We start from the raw sequence: 19512 nt of genomic DNA on the forward strand, positions 1-19512 counted from the left end.
GCGGTCCCAGAGCAGTCCCACAGCAGTCCCAGAGCGGTCCCAAAGCAGTTCCGGGGACTGCTTTCTGGGACTGCTTAGGTGTCAGGTTGGGTCTGGTTGGTACTGTATAGAGACGTCACCATATACCGGTGAAGGGCTTCAAATTTTGACCTTTACTCGGCACTTAGGGCCATTGAGCATTGAGGGATGTTTATCGTGCCAACGCCTGTCGTGACACGGGGCCTCGGTTTTTAAGGTCTCATCCGAAGGACCCGCAACTTTCACTTAAAAGTGCCGAGCGCATGGCGAAGGAACAGTTGCTACCTATCGACTTAGGTCAGTCGCGGCCGAGATTTGAACTCGTGACCTCCCGATTACGGAGCGAGCGCTCTACCGACTGAGCTACCGTGAAGGGTGAATCGTGTGTGGAATGTTAAATTCTCCAAAGAATTTAAAAAAAAAATCCGACAAATTTAAGAAGAATTTTTTTTATATCATTAGCAACTGCTTCTTTAATAAAAATGGAACTAAGAAATCCCCATATCTTACGAGTGGTCAATAAAAAAAAAATTAAGAGCATCTTGATTCTACACACAGCTAGTCTAAATTGATATGCTGGAGTTCCTCATTGACAATATCTAGGTATTCATTGAAGACTAGATCTTCCAACTATCTGTCGGAAATCCGAGAAGTATTATTTGTGTTCTTTCATTCGCTGCCCTGTTTTTAGATTCTTAGAAGTAGAATTTATATATATATATATATATATATATATATATATATATATATATATATATATATATATATATATATATATATATATATATATATATAAACTCATGTATAATAATAATAAAACTCTTGATGAATTAACTCTAAATTTGACATTGAGAATAATAACCAATTTTGCATTAACTACCAAGAGTTATTGTCAATCATTTGTCGATTATTTAATCCAGTGAACTTAAACTAAGCGAAACTAACGAGTCTGCCACATGTATTAAAAATGTGGGTGTTTTACTGACTACAGACATTAATGACCACAAAGAACTCAGCTATATGACAAACGTGATGTCTTTATCTTTTCCTTCGTTGACTTCCCTTATATATGTACTAATATTCGATTATCAATGGAATGTATGTGTCTGTCTTCGACTTACATGTATAAATGACATTGCCAGTGTGTCAATGAACTTTGGAATAGTACCACGGGACTTAAGATGATCAATATTTAAAGATCACTTTGTTGAAGATAAATACAGATTATAATTGAAAGACTTCTAAGATGAAATATCATTTATCATAACCCTTCAAAAGTGTCAAAGGTTCTTTCTACGTGCATGCAATGCAGAGATATCTTTAGATCTATAATCGAGTATTTAAACATAGGAAATTTTGATAACAAATTTTTTTGTACGACTTATTACCTCCATCTGATTTAAAAATACAATGTTCTTGATTATAGCTAAGAAATTGTTGATTGTAAATGGTAGAAATCGGGTTAAAAAGTATATTGTATAGCACTTGATTTGTTCTGTATCTCTTGAGAGATTAAAAAAACATTACGATTAATTGAGTTACATTCAATTATACGATGTGCAGATGTTGATAATTCTTCAACATTTTCACAAATACAGATGCTTGTGTAAAGAATCCCCCTCCAGAATTATATTCACCCCTCCCAATATTTTTAAAGCACATATTTAAGTGCTGAATGTGAACTAGTGAAAAAATGAAAGAATACTACTTTATTAAAATAAGTGTCGGTATTATAGACTTTGATAATACCATATTGCACTCTAATCTTGGAGGTCAAATTCGAGTATCGTATACTAGTAGTATGTTCTACTTTTTCTGTCAATTGAGTGTGTCAAAAATAGATAGACATAAATGACAAAACAAAAATAAACAAATATTTTCTCAAAGTGATAAAAAATATACAATATACATTTTGCAGCATTGTTGGAATGCATACATTGAAAACCTGGAACATTCGTTGTTAACAGTGCACGTTTGTTTTGCCTGCCAACTATAGAGTTACAATTGGGGGACCATTTGATATACCCAGGTATCTGTTTCTGTAACACCCTACACATTTGTTTTACCTTAAAAGAGTAAGGTATCTAATATTCGGCACAACTTTTAAAAACTAAAATAACAACACTTATTAATCTCATCATTTCCCCTATTTATGCAATAATATTCCAATATCAATGAAACGTGGGGTTTATATCTCCCAGCTAATTTTGCATGTAAACTAGGGCATTTTCTGAGTAATTTTTAAAGCAAAGTTTTATGAATACAATATGTCACAGGTTTATCTTTTGGTGGTATGGTTTACCAGTAATGTTAGGCCTTTGTTCAATATTCATTTTCAATTCGGATGATCAATACAGAGGAATTCCGGTAGGTGTTCCGGTCGACATGAGATGCTTAGACCTCTAAGGTACCTGATTCCACCTTTGGTGTTTCCAGGGGTCGTATTTTTGACGTTTTAACGACTTGTAGAGCTAACATAATCTATGAGATTGGTCGCTGTTTGTTATCTTCATCTTTTTCATATTTAGCATGTATATTGTTTGATTATTAGGCTTTATTCAGATACAACATATTTGACCTCTATAATATATCCTAACTTCTTCGTATAGCTTGATCTTTTGAACCATTGGTTCTATACAGGTATATCAAGATTACTATCATAATCAACTTTTACTATTGTGTACTAGTCACTGTGTGACGGTATCCTTTTTTAAGAAATGGTTTATCAGAGCTTACGTGGCATTTGAACATCCTTAAAAATAAATGATTTTAATTTACAACTATAGAAGAATATTTGGTAGGGTCCCTCTTTTGTTTGCATGTACGTGTACTAAGTATCATTTTTCATGAAAGGCTTTCTGACTTTCTAACCTTAAAGTTCTTCTTTCGCCAACTAAATCAAAGTAGAAAATGTAAGCCAGGGAGACGAAATTTTTAGACATTAAAAAAGAGCTATCAGTCAGTTATTGAAATAATACCGCTTACTTCTGTACCCTTTTCTTGTCAAATTTAAAGATTGTACTTTTAACATAAGTTCAATTTGTACTGCACAAAATGTTACATAAGTACTTTATTCCAGTTCGGTTATATTTGTTTTATGTACAAGTTATCCCAGTCTATTTGTGCGTCCGTATGTCTGTCACAATATCGTCTTCCTCAAACTCCTTTAATATTTTAAGGACTCCTTGCCATGCTGAAACAGTAAGCCATCAAGAGTTATTGTGGAGATAGGTCTGGCAATTTTTAACAGTTTACCTTTCAGACTGACACAACATTCAGAGATTTTGGACATGTAAAAACATTGTTTTACAGAGAGAATTTTTCAATTAATTTTATTATGAAATATTGATAACTCTAGAGCTGTTTTCTTTCAAAATCCTCTAAATCTAGAAAGTCATTTGTGCATCAAAATTCTATGGGCATTGTTAAAAGCATAATCAAAGTTGAAGATGATATTCAGAATTTTTTTTTCTCAGAATACGAACAGATAAACGATGAATAAGTACATTCTGGTTTTGAAATTTTTGGCTTCAGTTGCTTCAACCGACACCATATGCATTGTATACATCCATGGTATCCACATTTTTGATGTTTTATTGAGAAGTTCTTTGAATTCCAGGACCAAGCCTCCAGACAGGGTTACACCCCATTTGATTGGCTTAAACTTTAAATGGCTGTAACTGTAAACAGGATGAAATTTAGAATATAGATAGGTACAATAAGTTTCTACATTTTCTGTTTATCAAAATTAAATGCAAAAACGTGTATACACGTGTGCTGTATTCTGATTGGCTAATACCTATATGACTGTATCTCTCATAGTTTTCAACGGAAATGCATAAGTATTTATTTTGAGTCTCTTTGCGAGGAAGACGTGAAATATCAAGAAAACATGAGCATGCGCGTGCTCTGAAATCTGATTGGCAAATACTCAAATGACTATATTTCGGCGTTGTTTTTCGATTAAATATTTCTGAAAATAAAGTGTAGATTTATTACATAAAAGAATTGTCTAAATTAATGAAGCTTGTAGGGAATGGGGAATGTTTGGGGAACATCTCTAATGGTTCCCGTTACAATTAGCAATAGCTGATATTATTTTTATATCACTATATGATATTAGGCATTAAATTGCCATTTTTTTTTGTTTTGTTTCGTTTTGTATGTGGCATAAATCTGTCCCCCTACACGCAAGATAAATTATGTTAACATGCAACATAATTATGTAGTGAGAGATAGAATTGTTCTCCTTTTATGCTAAGCAACTTTTTGTTTGCTATTCTGTATGTTTGTGTGATGCTGGACTCACTAAGAAGTACATGTAGATGTTGAATTCTTAATTCATTAATTACTTGAAGACTTTTGTTTTCATGGGATACAAAGGACTTGGTCGTTTGAGGTAGAGGTACATATCTCTCTCTCTCTCTCTCTCTCTCTCTCTCTCTCTCTCTATATATATATATATATATATATATATACTTTACACTTTCTAATTAAAAAGTAATTTCAAAAGTTCCTTTATTATTAGTAATAACAAAAGTTTAATTTTTGGTGCATTAAGGTAATAGCTGACAGCCAAACAATTATTTCTTTACATGGTGGTAATGATAGGATATTTTGACATGTGTAGGTGTAGGTTGATCCCTGTAATTTATCTAGTAGTTCGATTATTCATGCAGTTGCAAATTTTGATAGAATTCCATTACTGTTTTTCGAAAGGTGGCCCAAACCTAAATGCTGTATGCCTTTACTGCTCTATTTAATTTTTTTAGAGGCTTTTCTTCCTCAGTTTTCTTTTCTTTTTTTAAATAATCAAAATTGGATCCCTTGTAAATTTGGCAAGTCTTTGACGGACACTTAGCTTGATCTGAGCAATGAATTCATGGACAATGTAGAGTTTAGAAGATATATTTTTTAAATATGATATGTTTGATAGACCCATTTAGCTCTCTCTCTCTCTCTCTCTCTCTCTCTCTCTCTCTCTAAAATTTCCAATCAATCACCACAGATTTATTTATAGCATGCACATTGTCCTTTTATGAGATCTGAGACATGATATGTGAGAATTTTTATTTGAAAATAGTATTTTTTTTTTCCCTCATGATAACACATGTCCAGTTGTATTGCAGTCATTTGTTTAAGTGTACCAAATTAAAGTCGTCATAATCTCGACTTAATAGCTCATCAATGTCTGAAAATGACCAAAAATTTAGGACTGAAATTTTTTTTTATAGTAATTAACTTGGAATTTGTAAAAACGATAGATATTTTCTTTTGTTAACAGACATTATTGGGAGATGACCAGTATGTCTTCACCAGACTAAACAAAGTTTTTGACAGGATGCCGTCCACCAATACTTTATCCCACAAGATGTTTCCTCGACCTCCCGCACCATTTGATGGTAAGTTACAGGGTACCATTTCCAATGTTTTTTGATGGTAAGTCACAGGAAACCATCTCCAATAATATTTGATGGTAAGTTACAGGGTACCATCTCCCACACCAATTGATGGTAAGTTACAGGGTATTATCTCCCGCACCATTTGATGGTAAGTTACAGGGAACCATCTCCAACACCATTTGATGGTAATTACAGTGTACTATCTCCCATGCCATTTGATGGAAAGTTAAAGGGAACCATCTCCCATGCCATTTGATGGAAAGTTAAAGGGAACCATCTCCCATTCCATTTGATGGAAAGTTAAAGGGAACCATCTCCTACGCCATTTTATGGTGTTACATGATAGCATTTCCGTCACCATTTGATGGTTAATTACATTGAACCATTTCCCGCACCATTTGCAACAATTGATGGTTAATTACATTGAACCATCTCCCACACCATTCAATGGTAAGTTAAAGTGTACAATCTCCCACACAATTCGATGGTGAGTTACACTGTGCCAAATGATATTTAGCAGACCCCACACCATTTAATGGTAAGTTACAAACACCACATAACATTTAAGGAACCTACACGATATGATATATATTAAGTTACGAGGAGTGATCAAAAAGTTTGCCAACTAATTGAATAACTTCCTTAAAAGACATAAAATGAGGTTTCAGTGTTTATTATTTTTTAAAGTAGTCCTCTCCGATTTTAATGCACATCTTCCATTGTTCTGCCCATGCGCGAATCACGTGATCCAGGCAGTCACGTGACATGCTCCGTAGCAGTCTGTTCAAAGAAGCTAAGAGATTTTTCCGAGTCTTATATTTCTTACCACGCAAGTTATTTTTTATAACAAGAACAGTCCATCTGTCAGAAATGGCCAAATCTCGGCAATAGGATGGGTGGATAAGGATATCCCTTCCCACAATTAGTATGGTGACCAATCACAACCCGAGTTCTCTGTCTCGGGAGCGTCGTTTATCCAGTGTGGATAAAGTATGGGCACATTCTTTTTATCATATCTCATATGTTTAAAGTCTAAAGTAAACGATATTCTAGGGATTTAATGATTATAGTATTGTTAAGATATTCAACCATTTTTCTAATTGTAACTTGACGATGTTTCATAACAAATTGCTCAGCTAAGGACACATCTTTTCCCCGGCTTGCTTTCGCTGGGCAACAGAACAAACATCATTTTTAACCATCTCCCTGCCTTCACTAAAACAATCCATCCTATTTATGATTGAACGTCTGGTAAGTCTTTTGTCTTTATAAACCTTGTACAAATTATTATCTTCTACTGCAAAAGAATTTCCAAGATATACGTTAAACTTTACAGCCGTTCGTTGCTCGAGTACGATTTTAAACATTAATTTCTGTGATTCCGTAGAGGACAGGCATCTGTGGAGCTCATTGACAAGGTTTTTGAGATAAATGATGTAATCATCTATGGTCTTGTCTTCGGTTTTTAGATCTTCTAACAGTGAATGCTCTATCTGGTCTATGTGTTCCATGTTCTCAGATACGACTGTGTCCACTAGACTTTTCAGGGACTCACCTTCAGTCTTCATAGATGTTCTGATGTTTTCCATGATGTGTTTGATTTTTGAGAAATCCTTATTAATTTCTTTCTGTAAATCTTGTGATGTGGGAAGAAAGATGTCAAGAATTTTGGAAATTTCCTGTTGGCAGAGTACAAACTTTTCTGCATAGATTGTTTCAAGATCAACAAATGTATGCCTTTGGTGATCTCCCTTTGTAGCACATTTGGAACATAATGGAACTTGGCATTCTTCACAGAGCATGTCCACATCTTTAGTGGGGTGTATCATGCATTTCTGCACAGAAAGTTGTTGTTTACGTTACTGGTAAAAGACTACCTCATGTTCCTTGTTTTCTGGACTTTTTAGATGTTCGTCCCTGCACTGTTTGCACAATCTTTGATGACAAGTGTTGCAATGGAACTCACAGTTTCTTTCACATTCTTCAATGCCACACTCTAAAAAATGTTGGGCCCTGCGGGGGAATATCCATTTTAGATAAAACCATCTGGAAAATGAATAATAAGAATATAGGAATATGTTTCCTATATGTTTCAAAAACATAACATGCGTCATCAGACGTTGTTATTGAGGGGGTACAAGCATATTGTAGGTATGATTTCTATAGTATTCTATATATCGGCAAAATTATTGGGGCCCCCAGTGACCCCCCCCCCCCCGTTCCTACGGTCATTATTATTGAATAATTTGGGGAAACTATCTTTCCAGAAGACAAATATGAATTATTTGTGAACATTTCTATTGTGACACCATATGCATAATTTAGCTGGCTTGTCTAGTAAATCTTTAAATCAATTCTACTCCATAACTTATTCAAAAATTAATTTAAATTGAATGAAATGTTCTTAATTGTATATGTACTTACGGCATTTATGAATGACCAATAAACGACTTTGTTGACAGACTTTGGAATGTCAAAATGATATTTCAGTTAAGACTTGATCAAGATCTGTAATTTACTTCCTGGATAAATTGGGATAAAAATAGATTACTGTATTTCACTGAGTCTACCTGTTACATTGGGGTAGTCACAAAAAAAGAACAGGAAGGCCGCTCTTTATCAACTGCGGTGAAGCCATTTCTTTCCATTTAAAATCGACCAAAAGCTAGGTCACAGCTTAATTTGTAGTACATTTGTAACTATTGTTCGCACAGTATATCACAAGGAAAACTGCGACAACTAGGTAATGCACATTGGGAGTTTGCCAGTCTTAACCGTCAAGTATGTTCAAATACTTTGGATGTATTTGCAGAATTCAAAATATTCGCTACGCCAGTCACAAAGAATTGTTTTCAATAATATTTATTCTAGTATTACTAGATATTAAGTAATCTAAAAAAAAATAGAGAAAAAATCGTATAAGGAATGCACGGTGGGCTGGCGATTTCTAGTTTTAAAGGGTGAGAGTCGATTTCTGTAAAGATTAAATAATGGAGTCACAAAAACTTTAGGTTCGACTAAATATAATATACCTCTGAGTACATTTGCTTGTTTATTTGATTGAAAAGCAATGAAGAAAACAATTTTTTGGATTAAATGTTTATTATTTAGATGCAAGATCAAATTATCTACCTATGTTATTGTATTTACTGTGCGGTCGAACATTTGTGGAAATATATCAAATTAAAAAGCAACAAAACCGGTGAAATACCTTATGGCCGATTTCGAGTTGAAGAAATATCGAATACCCCCGGTGTTAAAATCGACACTCGCGTTCTTTTTTTGCACCTTCCTCGAAGTAAAAGTTAGACACGGTGAATCTGTACCTTAGATTGAAGGCGATTAACTATTGAAATGATATGTCATCGAAATTTATATATAAAGACTCATACTCAAGAGGTTCTTTTTAACAACATTGATATTTAAACTAATACATGTATTTCATTACAGCATTTATATCCTTTGTAACAGAATTGTCAGGGAGCCCCCCCCCCTTTCCCATCATTTGTCCTTCCATTAATACGTTTTGCAGTTTTTATTTAGAAACTAAAGTATGTACCACATATCACGCTTTTTAAAAATAAAAATGTTTGGTGTCATGTGTAATTATAGTCGGAAAAAATAGACACGTTTTAACTTATCTATCTCAACGGAATGTTTTCCTCTGAAAATAAAGACCGTCTGACAGTTTCCTTTTTTCATTTCAAAATACCTGACTGTACATAATTGATAAAAAAAAAACCTTTCTTTGCCTGTCCTTTAAAAAGTAACCATAATTGTTTTGAATTATTGTAGTTTCATACCAATTTTAATATCACATTTTTGATATCCAAACTTTTTTCCTGATATACATTTGCATCTGTCTTTATTCCTTGATTAGTTGTGCACGTGCCCGTAGGAACCAGGGACCCCCCCCCCTTCTCAATTATTTTGCCGATATATAGTACATGTATATATATTATTGAAAACATACCTTAAGCATGACCCTTCAATCATAACATCTGAAGATTTTTCTTGCTTGTCAAGGAATATTTGATTGATAAACCCGCCCCCCAACTGAAACCTGAGACCTCATAATTAAAAAAAAATTAAAACCCCAAACATTAATACACATTTTAAAATACAATAAATCTACAATATGATCTCACACTCAAAAAATCTATAAACATAAAGACCATTAGTGTTTTTCATATAACATGAAAAATTAATCCTCTCTCACTTCATTACTTGTAAATTCAAAGAACCATTTATGTAACATATTGATAATAATTCAATGTATTTTAACTACATTTATTTAGTACTCGTTACATTTTAATGAATATCAAGCTCATTGAAAGATGGGAACATTTCTCAAAGGAAAAAAATATATACTAATACAAACAAAAAATGGTATATCTATTGAAACTTAAATGAATTTTTAAAAAATCAGAAATAGAGTCACTTTAAACATTGTCGCATGTTCTAAGATTTGTAAAATGAAATATTCAAATCCTGCTTCATGCAAGTACCGGAATTGTAGTGTAGAATTTCCCCAATAGCTAACTTTCCCCTGAAATGTCTACCTTAGAGGAGGATTTTCCCCAAGGGGGAGCCAAATTCTCCCTCTTTCTTTCTCTGAGCAAGATTTCCCCTCTTTTTCAATGCTTTTGGCTAAAAGCTTATATGAAAGTCAACTGTTTTTTTTTTTTTCAATGGAATATGAGTGTTTTCTACTCAAAAATTGTAAAATTTAGTATGAAATCTTAAAATAAATATTAAAATTATCGACTCTCAGCCCAAAATTTTAACTCATAGGAAGCTGTAATATAAGTCATACAAAAAATCGGAAGACTAATTGTCTCAACACACTCTATCGGCACAGCGGTACCTGTTTGTTCAAGATTTTTTTAAAAAAAAATAATGTATATCAGGCAAACTTTTCTGATTTGAAAATTTGTTGTTCTATAATAGCCCAGTATTTTACTTATGGATCGATCCTTTTTACCAAGAGTGTATGAGAATATTCTAAAATTTATGTTATTTAAGGTTATACACAAACTATTTTCTGAGTCCCATGGCAACTACTCCAGAGTATGATTTCCCCCACTGAAAAAGAGCTCTTGAGTAGGATTTCCCCTTCGGAAATCCCACATCAGATTCAATTTTCCAGGGGGAAATCCTAATCTGCGTAATTATTATAGAGTGCAATTTCCCTCATACCTAATCCCATCAATGAAATATCTTGGTTGTACTTATGTGGGGGGGGGGAGGGGGGGGGCAATAGATTGTTACAAGTGTCCCTTCTTAAAAATGGAGACCCATTCCATTGAAACATAGAATGTTCAGTTTGTATGTTGTTTTACGTCCCTCTCGAGAATTTTTCACCCATATGGAGATGCCACCACTTGCCGGTGGAGAGTTGCAAATTTTGCACTTACGGCAATTGAGCAGTGAGGGATCTTTTTCATGCCAACACCTACTGCTACATGGGACCTTGGTTTATACGGTCTCATCCGAAGGACCGGTCTCTATGTCCCACAGTGAGATTCGAACCCGCGACGTAAGGATCAACTCCTTACTTCGTGACTCTAGAGCAGACTCTCTAACCACTGCGCCACGCGGGCGACTTGAAACATACGAAGTGTGAAAATAGAAACTTTTAAAACTCATTTTTTCTCGGTACCCGTCCAATTCTTTTGAAACATTATATATATATATATATATATATATATATATATATATATATATATATATATATATATATATATATATATATATATATATATATATATATATATATATATATATATATATATATATATTAGGGATGTCAAAAGGGTCAATATTTTATAACCGGTTACTCGGACGATTTTCCGATCGTGTAACCGGGTACACGGAAAAAGCGGTATACATGAAAAGTTTGTTGATTTTATTGAGACCTGTGTACCCCATCGATGTTTTCTATCGTTTATAATGCATGTACATAAACATAGAGCCCAACGAAAACGATTTTTGGTACTTAATTTATGTATCAAACAAACACGAAAGACATGATCAATTACTACACCAACAATTACAAATGATTTACAGTTCATTTTTAGGAAGACAATTTGATCAACGGAAGAGAAGGACGCAACTTTGTAATGATTAGACTAGCGAAAGAGAATCATGTCTTTGGGAATAGACGTTGTTGTGATCGCGAGTCGTACATGTATATTATTTACTTTTCCAAGTTTTCTCTTGATAACTCTGAAAGTTAATTATGTTGATTTCTCGATATTTACAACTTCACCCGTTATGCATGAATTATCCCACATTTCCTACTGCCATTGATGCTCTAGCATACCCAACAAACTAGACAGCGATCTCTGTTTTTGGAGGATAGATTTTATCCTCTGAAAACGGAGGATAGCAGTCTTACCACCTATCGGAATTTTTCAAAACTAAGGGCAGTTAACTCTTAACCAAACAAATAACAGCAACTCTTGCATTTATGAACCGTACGCTGATTTCGAAATAAAACAAATAAAAGGTACAATTTCATATGATGATGAATAATGCCAGATATTAAATCAATATAACTTTTTCTGTAATTGCTGTCAATCAGTTATTCGGTATACAGCTTGGAAAACAAATATTGCACTTACCTGCCTGTGACTGAGGTTAATTATAACCACGCTGATTTTCCAGTACCGTAATTATGTAATAAGCAGTTTAGAAATTTTGATAAACAATTTTTTTTGAAAAATTAAGTTGAATCATTTATTATTTCTTTCATTTAATAATTCTTAAGCACATCACTTTGTAATATTTTATTTGTTTATGTATACACATGGTTGTATGAATATATGTCAATTTCTTAGTAAACATGTCAAATTATTTATTTTATTTACTTGTGCTATTCAAATTATTTATTTATTTTTATAATTATTCATTCAATCCATTTATCAGTTTGTTTATACTTTTATTTGCTTAAATTATAAGGCAGAGTATATTTTGCGTTTTTTAAGTACGCTTAAAATGCGTTTCCTTTTGTGTTTCCTTTTTTTTTTTTTTTTTTTTTTTTTTTTTTTGAATTAAAAGAAAATATAAAAGAAACATTAAAGTCCTTTTTTATTTGTTTAAATAGAGAAAATCATAAGAAATAAAACAAAACAACAAGAAATATTCAGTAATAGTGGAGCGCAAAAAGTGCTAACTTTGAAAATAAATTGCAAAATATCTAGACATAGAATCTCAAATCGCCACATACAATCGATAGTTTAATGTTTGAACTTTTATTTGCATGTACTCTTGTGCTTGCACTTTTTGATTAAAGGTAGGCACGAGTTGTTTGAAAATTACCTGTGTTATCCTCTGAAATCGGAGGAAAAACTATCCCACAATGCAACGCGGTTTCCATATATGGTAAAAATTTTGGCCGCCATATTGAATTAACCTATTCTCCAAAAACGGAGGCCGCCCAGACCTGTTAAATATATGGTTGTTTCACCCCGTATACGCTAATATTTCTATGTATGTCCGATTTCGCTACCGTATGCTAATTAATTAATCTAAGGATAATTAATCGATCATAATTAAAAGATGTTCATTGAAAACAAATAATTAAAGCCATTCAAAAATTTGGGTCACAAGAGGTGAGAACACCTGTGTACGATGTCCAGTAATTGGTCACGGTAATTACTGTATACACATGTACACAGCCAAAGGTAATAACGGGTAGTGACTGGTGTAGGTGACGCTAATTACTGTATAAGCATGGACAATAAATATTTAAATCACATTTTTGATAAGTTTTTAATAAAAATATGCACTTTGAAATATGAAAAAATATACATCCCAGTAACCGAGTACCGATTTTAGTACTCGATATTCGGACGTTCGATCGAGTACCCGGTTAACCGGGTACTCGTTGACATCCCTAATATATATATATATATATATATATATATATATATATATATATATATATATATATATATATATATATATATATTTAGGATCTCCCATGATTTGTAGTTGGATATGATTTTTATCCAACGAGTTGTGTGTTTTTTATCCCCGAGCCTTGGCGAGGGGATAAAAACACACAACGAGTTGGATAAAAGTCATATCCAACTACAAATCATGGGAGATTCTTTTTATCCCATGTTTATTATTTCACAACCAATGTTTTACACTGTTTTATATAGGACACCACTTTATTTTACTTTATCGCGCTAACGCAAAAACCATTGTGACGTCAGAACTGTGGATTATGAAAAAATTATCCAATGAGTCATATCCACGGGATAAAGGGGTAAACATTGGATATATATATATAAGTTTGCAACACCAGTGTAGCGTGGAATCATAATTTGTTCATTAGTTCAAATATTGACCCATGCGACTAGATGGTAATAAAATAGGTATTCAAAATTTAACATGAACATTAATTTGTGCGAAAATTTATACAAATCTTTTCAAAATCAGAAGGCCCACACTAAATCATGTTGATATGCAAACATTCCCAAGGTCTTTCAATTCACTTTTCTCCAAAGCATCAAACCTAGGGTACGTTCTGGATAAAATACAATATAATGTTGAATGCATGAATTGTTTTTTTTAAACTGCTCCAGAACAAGTCATATTAATACATTTTCTTCTGAAAGGTGAATCAGGTGAACGTTGCGGTTAATGGACCTCTTTTTAATGCATTTAATCAAACAAAAATATGATAATAATATAACATATGGAAACAATTTATGATATTCATTTCAAATACGCTTAAGGTGAAATTGATGATTTATTTAACATAGCTAAAACAAAACCTGCCCTGACAAAGGAAGAAAGGGAACACAACATGGATGCAAATGCTTATATCATAATACATATAAATCAATTATGTACACGTATTTAATAGGTGCACTTCAGTTAACAATTTTGCAATCAATGGCCATTAAGGTATAAATCAAAAATTTGGAAATAACAGGTACTTGGAACTCAAGTGTTTCCAATTGCCTCTAAAACTTATTCATCCTGCTCTTATGTTGTATGATTAAACTACACATGTTGACACTGTAAACGTACTTAAAGCTGAACACTACTCATAAAAGGCACCGTCACACAGGTATATAAACCCTTCGATTTCGTTACACCCGATTGCACACTTAAAACTCGTGGCCAACATGTAGTATTCCTTTCGTGGTCCTAGATTTTTTTTTTAGTTTATTCCTTGTTTTATGTGCATTTTCTGTCTGTAAATAATGCATTGACTTGTATATTTGATGTTTTTTTTCTCCTGGCTCGGAAAAAGTGTGTAAAAATTGATAATTTCATCGCGACCAAGTAAGATGTACGTCTTCTCAGGTGAGACCTCTACAGCGTAATACTTTGAACTGTTAAGAGGTCTGCGGCTTATATAGGGGTTGTTGGGATAGCGCCGATGAAATAGAAATATGGCGGACAATGCCTTTTACGAGTAGTGTTCAGCTTTAATATAGCACATTTGCGCTACTTCTTGTCCATCCGTGTACAAGCTAATTCATTGTTTAAAGTAATATATTTCGATACGCTTATTCATGATAATGTAAATAAGTTGAAGTAGAAAATGGCGCTAAATTTTGAGTGCACCGAGTTACATATACGTTTACAGTGCAGGTAAATCCAATAGTCCTGTATGCATTTGATGAAATTTCTAAACATGTTCCATAGGTCAAAAAGTAGCTTCTCAATATGTTAATGAATTTATTTAACAATAATTTATTTCAAATTAATGTACAGTGTATTTTTCCAGAAATCACTAAAATCTTAACAATTCATTTCCTGATATAATAACATTAATTTGATGTAAAGTAATAACAAGGAAGTCCTTATAATTTCATAAGTGTGATTGTTTGAAATCTGTAGTTCTTGTACATGATCACTGCAATTTCATACAATCACTATTTTCACTGGAGATACTTGTACACTCTCAATGTGTTCATGAATAGTTCTCCCACGTAGAGATTATTCTCATCATCCACACACACACTACAGGGAATGTCCACACCTTGTTGTTGTGTGAGTAATAGAGACAAGAACTGACCGTCCTGATCAAGGAGGTGAATACTGTCCTTATCACACACCAGGATGTGACCGAGGACATCAGTACAGATTCCAGAGGGACGGAATCCTGATTTCTGACCTGTGTAGGAGAACCTGTGTTGTCCTGATTTATTCACCACCACTACTACATTATTAAAGTCTGATGTACAGATATCTCCATTGATGTTTTCTGTGATGTGGTGTGGTATATCATACAATTTCTGTCCTTTGTCATTCCTCTGTATGTTCTGTAGTTCTTTTCCTGTCTTGTTGTACCTGGTGACTTTAGCTTCTTCAAACTTTCGCTTCATACCCACCAGTACGTCTCCATTGATGTGGGATGAGTGTATGCTGAGTGGTTCCCATTCTCCGGTTTTAATGAATTCAGTGATATTGGTATCCTGTGTTATCCTATTGATGACATTTTTCTTTCTGTCTGTAAAGATCAGATCCCCGTCCTGTGTCACTGTGTGGTAACCTTCAGATACACCATTAGTTTTTATCTTCTGTATCACATTCCCCTGTAGATCTGTTTGGACAAGATTACCATCGCTGTAACTGATCCAAAGTCTGTCTGATTGATCTAGTGATACATGGAATACACAATCAACTTCTGGTACATTGAATTCCCTGAACTTAGTGACAGAGACAGATAAAGACTTTGTCCGTTTCATATCAGGTTTCTTGGCTGAATTGTAGACATTTTCAATGGGCCTTATTTCTCTCTTCTCTGCCTTAGTGTTGGGGACATGTATTTTACCAAGTAACTGAGTGATATCACTTTTGCTGTATTGACCAGCAGTAAATCCTGGTGTGACTGGTTTTGTTGTCTCTGGTATGGATCGGATCTTTGGTTTCTTTTCAGACATTAAATTCTGGGGTTTTGTAGAGGAAAGGCATCTGTGAAGCTCTTTGACAAGGTTATCGAGGTAACTGATGTAATCATCCATGGTCTTGTCTTGGGTATTTAAATCTTCTAATAGTGACTGCTCCATCTGATCTAGCTGATTCAAGTTCTCAGATACGACTTTGTCCACCAGACTTTTCAATGACTCACCTTCAGTCTTCATGGATGTTCTGATGTTTTCCATAATGTTTTTAATTTCTACGAGATCTTCTTTAATTTCTCCCTGTAAATCTTGAGAAGTGGGGAGAAAATACTCATAAATTTTCTCGGTTTCTTCTAAGCAGAGCAAATATTTTTCTGCATAGACTGTTTCAAGATCAACAAATGTATGCCTTTGGTGGTCTCCCTTTGTGGCACATTTGGAACATAATGGAACTTGGCATTCTTCACATAGCATGTCCACATCTTTATTGGGGTGAAACTTGCATTTCTCTACAGGTAGTTGTCGTTTGCGTCGCTGGTAAAGGACAACCTCATGGTTTTGGGTTCCAAGACTTTTCAGATGTTCACCTCTGCATTGTTTGCACAATCTCTGATGACAAAGGTTGCAATAGAACTCGCAGTTTCTTTCACATTCTTCAATATCACATTCTAAAAAGTGTTGGGCTGTGCTGGGAATATCCATTATGATAGTGCCATCTGAAAAAAGAATACAATTTTATATATATATATATATATATATATATATATATATATATATATATATATATATATATATATATATATATATATATATATATATATATATATATATATATATACCAAATTTTTACATCGTGCTATAATAATATAATAATATTCCATGCAGATTATTAGTTTTAGTTTGTGCAAATGCGGAAATGCAATAGCAGGTCATTCTCTTCCGGAGGCCGGGCTTTTTCCACTTCAGTCATTTCCGCCAATGCTCACGATATTTTCTCTCCAAGGCCATAATATCAATGTTATGTGTGTAAAATATTTTTACAGTGTAAAATAAACCATATTTAGAAGAAAACCTCGTATTATTTTGACAGCTTATCAAAGAACTGCGAACTATAGTATTGTTCTCCCGCCTACCTCCAAGTCAATTTTCAAATGTTAACACATTTGAATGATTTTTCATATCTATATAGATATTTATATGAATTTTCATAAAATATTACTTCTTTGGGAAAACAAAGAGAGATAACTCTATAATTTTGGTAAAACTTGTGTTTTTCACTATAGAAATCAACGGAAAACGGAACATATTTTTAAAACATCTCCCCCCCCCCCCCCCCGTGAAACAAAAGTTCCTTTTTACAGGTAATATGGACTGTCATTTCACAAATTCATACCAAAGCTTTTTGTGTTTCACGGGGAGGAACATATGTTTACAGACAAAAAACTACAAAAATGCGTATTTTTTCACCAATTTTAAAGGGGTTTACAAATAAAACATTGTATTTTATTAATAATATATGTTTAATTTTATATGAGTAAAGCATAAGAAAAGATTTAAGGAACATTTATTCATATCCAAGAATATTTTAAATTGTGCTGATGCTTTAAAGCCCGATTTCAATGAAAAATATCGTCTACCCCCCTTATTTCAAGAGCTGGGATTTGGGGTAATTAACTATTTAACACTGGAATTAAAATTATCAGTCAATTACCATTGAACTGTCCTTTGCATTCAACAAAGATTTTACGGCCAAATTGCCATTAGTATTAAATTAAATGGGTGTGAAATGTAGGCGGCGGGAATCGAGAGTTAGCGAGCGTAGTTCTTGGCTTCATTGTTTTCTTCATTTTTTTTTTGAACGACTATGCTGTGTATAAATAAATGCGTTTAGTACGTTTTCAACAATGAGATACTGTACTTTATCCATTGAATAAAATTTACATTTTCGCACCGTGAAATCAATTTGCTTACAACCTAAACACTTTGTGTCCAAATCACTTGTGAGACATATATCTAGGATTTTAAAAAATATTTATATATTTTAACCCATTTGAACTCGCACTCGTGAAAATATCAAAAACTTCTTTCTCACTTGTGAATTAATTATCAATTGCATATCCAACTACAAAACAATTCCACTATTTCTTTTTAAATATTAATGCTAATTTGATTCAAATTATTATCATTTTTTAAAATTCTATTTTATTTATTTTTTTAATGAGGAGGGATTCGAATCCTACTGTGGGACGTGGAGACCGGTCCTTCGCATGAGACCGTATAAGCCGAGGTCCCGTGTTGCAGTGGGTGCTGGCACGAAAAAGATCCCTCACTGCTCAATGACCGTAAGTGCCGAGCATAGGAAAAAATTTGCAGCTCTCCACCGGCAAGTGGTGGTGTCTCCATATGAGTAAGAATTCTCGAGAGGGATGTTAAACAACATAAAAAGAAAATGACCAAACGCATAATTATCAACCCAAACTAAAAATACAGGCAATGAAAATAAATCTCTATGTCTCAGAATATGTCTTTGGATAGTGTCTAAATACCTGCCAAATATCTCGTTGATATCTCAATTAACAAAAAAGTTATGCTCAAAAATGATGCTAAAATTGTCAGGAGTGCAACACCTTTTTGTGACATTTTGAAATTTCAATATTTTTTGGAGATCTGTGAAATAAATAGTAATGGTTTATGTTGAAAATAAAGACTTTCCTGATAATATTCAAAGTATTGAGCTTTAAATGTGGACTGTAGTGACATTTGTTTAATCAAGTTGTGCTCATGGCTGATGTTTAAAAAATTTTTATGCCATGTCAGGAGTGCAACAGAAAAAATGTAGTGTTGCCAAAAAAAAAATATCAATTGTAAAATTCTGAAAGAATATTAAGACAAAAAAGAATTTTTGAAGTGTAAAACAATAACTGATATACGTTTTAAAACTTAAAAAACGTTATATAAATCACAAGCAGCATTAATGAGAATCAAGTATATGTGCATACCCAATAATGTCAGGAGTGCAACATTTGATGTTTTGCTCCCAAGCATGAAAAAAACTATTATCATTATATGATTTTCTGATTTTTATTTTGGAAAATAAAGACACAAAGAATATTTTTACCAAATAGAGTTATCAATTACAGGATCTGTTTGTGCTTCAGATCTATATTTCTATGTTCAAGAGTGCAACACATTTTTTTTCAAAGATTCAAATTCTTTGA

At 33.3% G+C, this 19512-nt stretch overlaps 2 pseudogenes; one reads left to right on the forward strand and one right to left on the reverse strand.

The window, feature by feature from the left end:
- Positions 1–7896, reverse strand: part of LOC133200599 (uncharacterized) — a 64203-nt pseudogene extending 56307 nt beyond the window's left edge.
- The window catches only part of LOC133200611 (dynein axonemal heavy chain 8-like), a 123867-nt pseudogene that overhangs the window by 25275 nt on the left and 79080 nt on the right, over positions 1–19512 (forward strand).

This window comes from Saccostrea echinata, unplaced genomic scaffold (genome assembly GCF_033153115.1).
Source record: "Saccostrea echinata isolate AGI-Se365-2 ecotype Australia unplaced genomic scaffold, CSIRO_AGI_Sech_v1 ptg000040l, whole genome shotgun sequence".
NCBI classification, from domain to species: domain Eukaryota; kingdom Metazoa; phylum Mollusca; class Bivalvia; order Ostreida; family Ostreidae; genus Saccostrea; species Saccostrea echinata.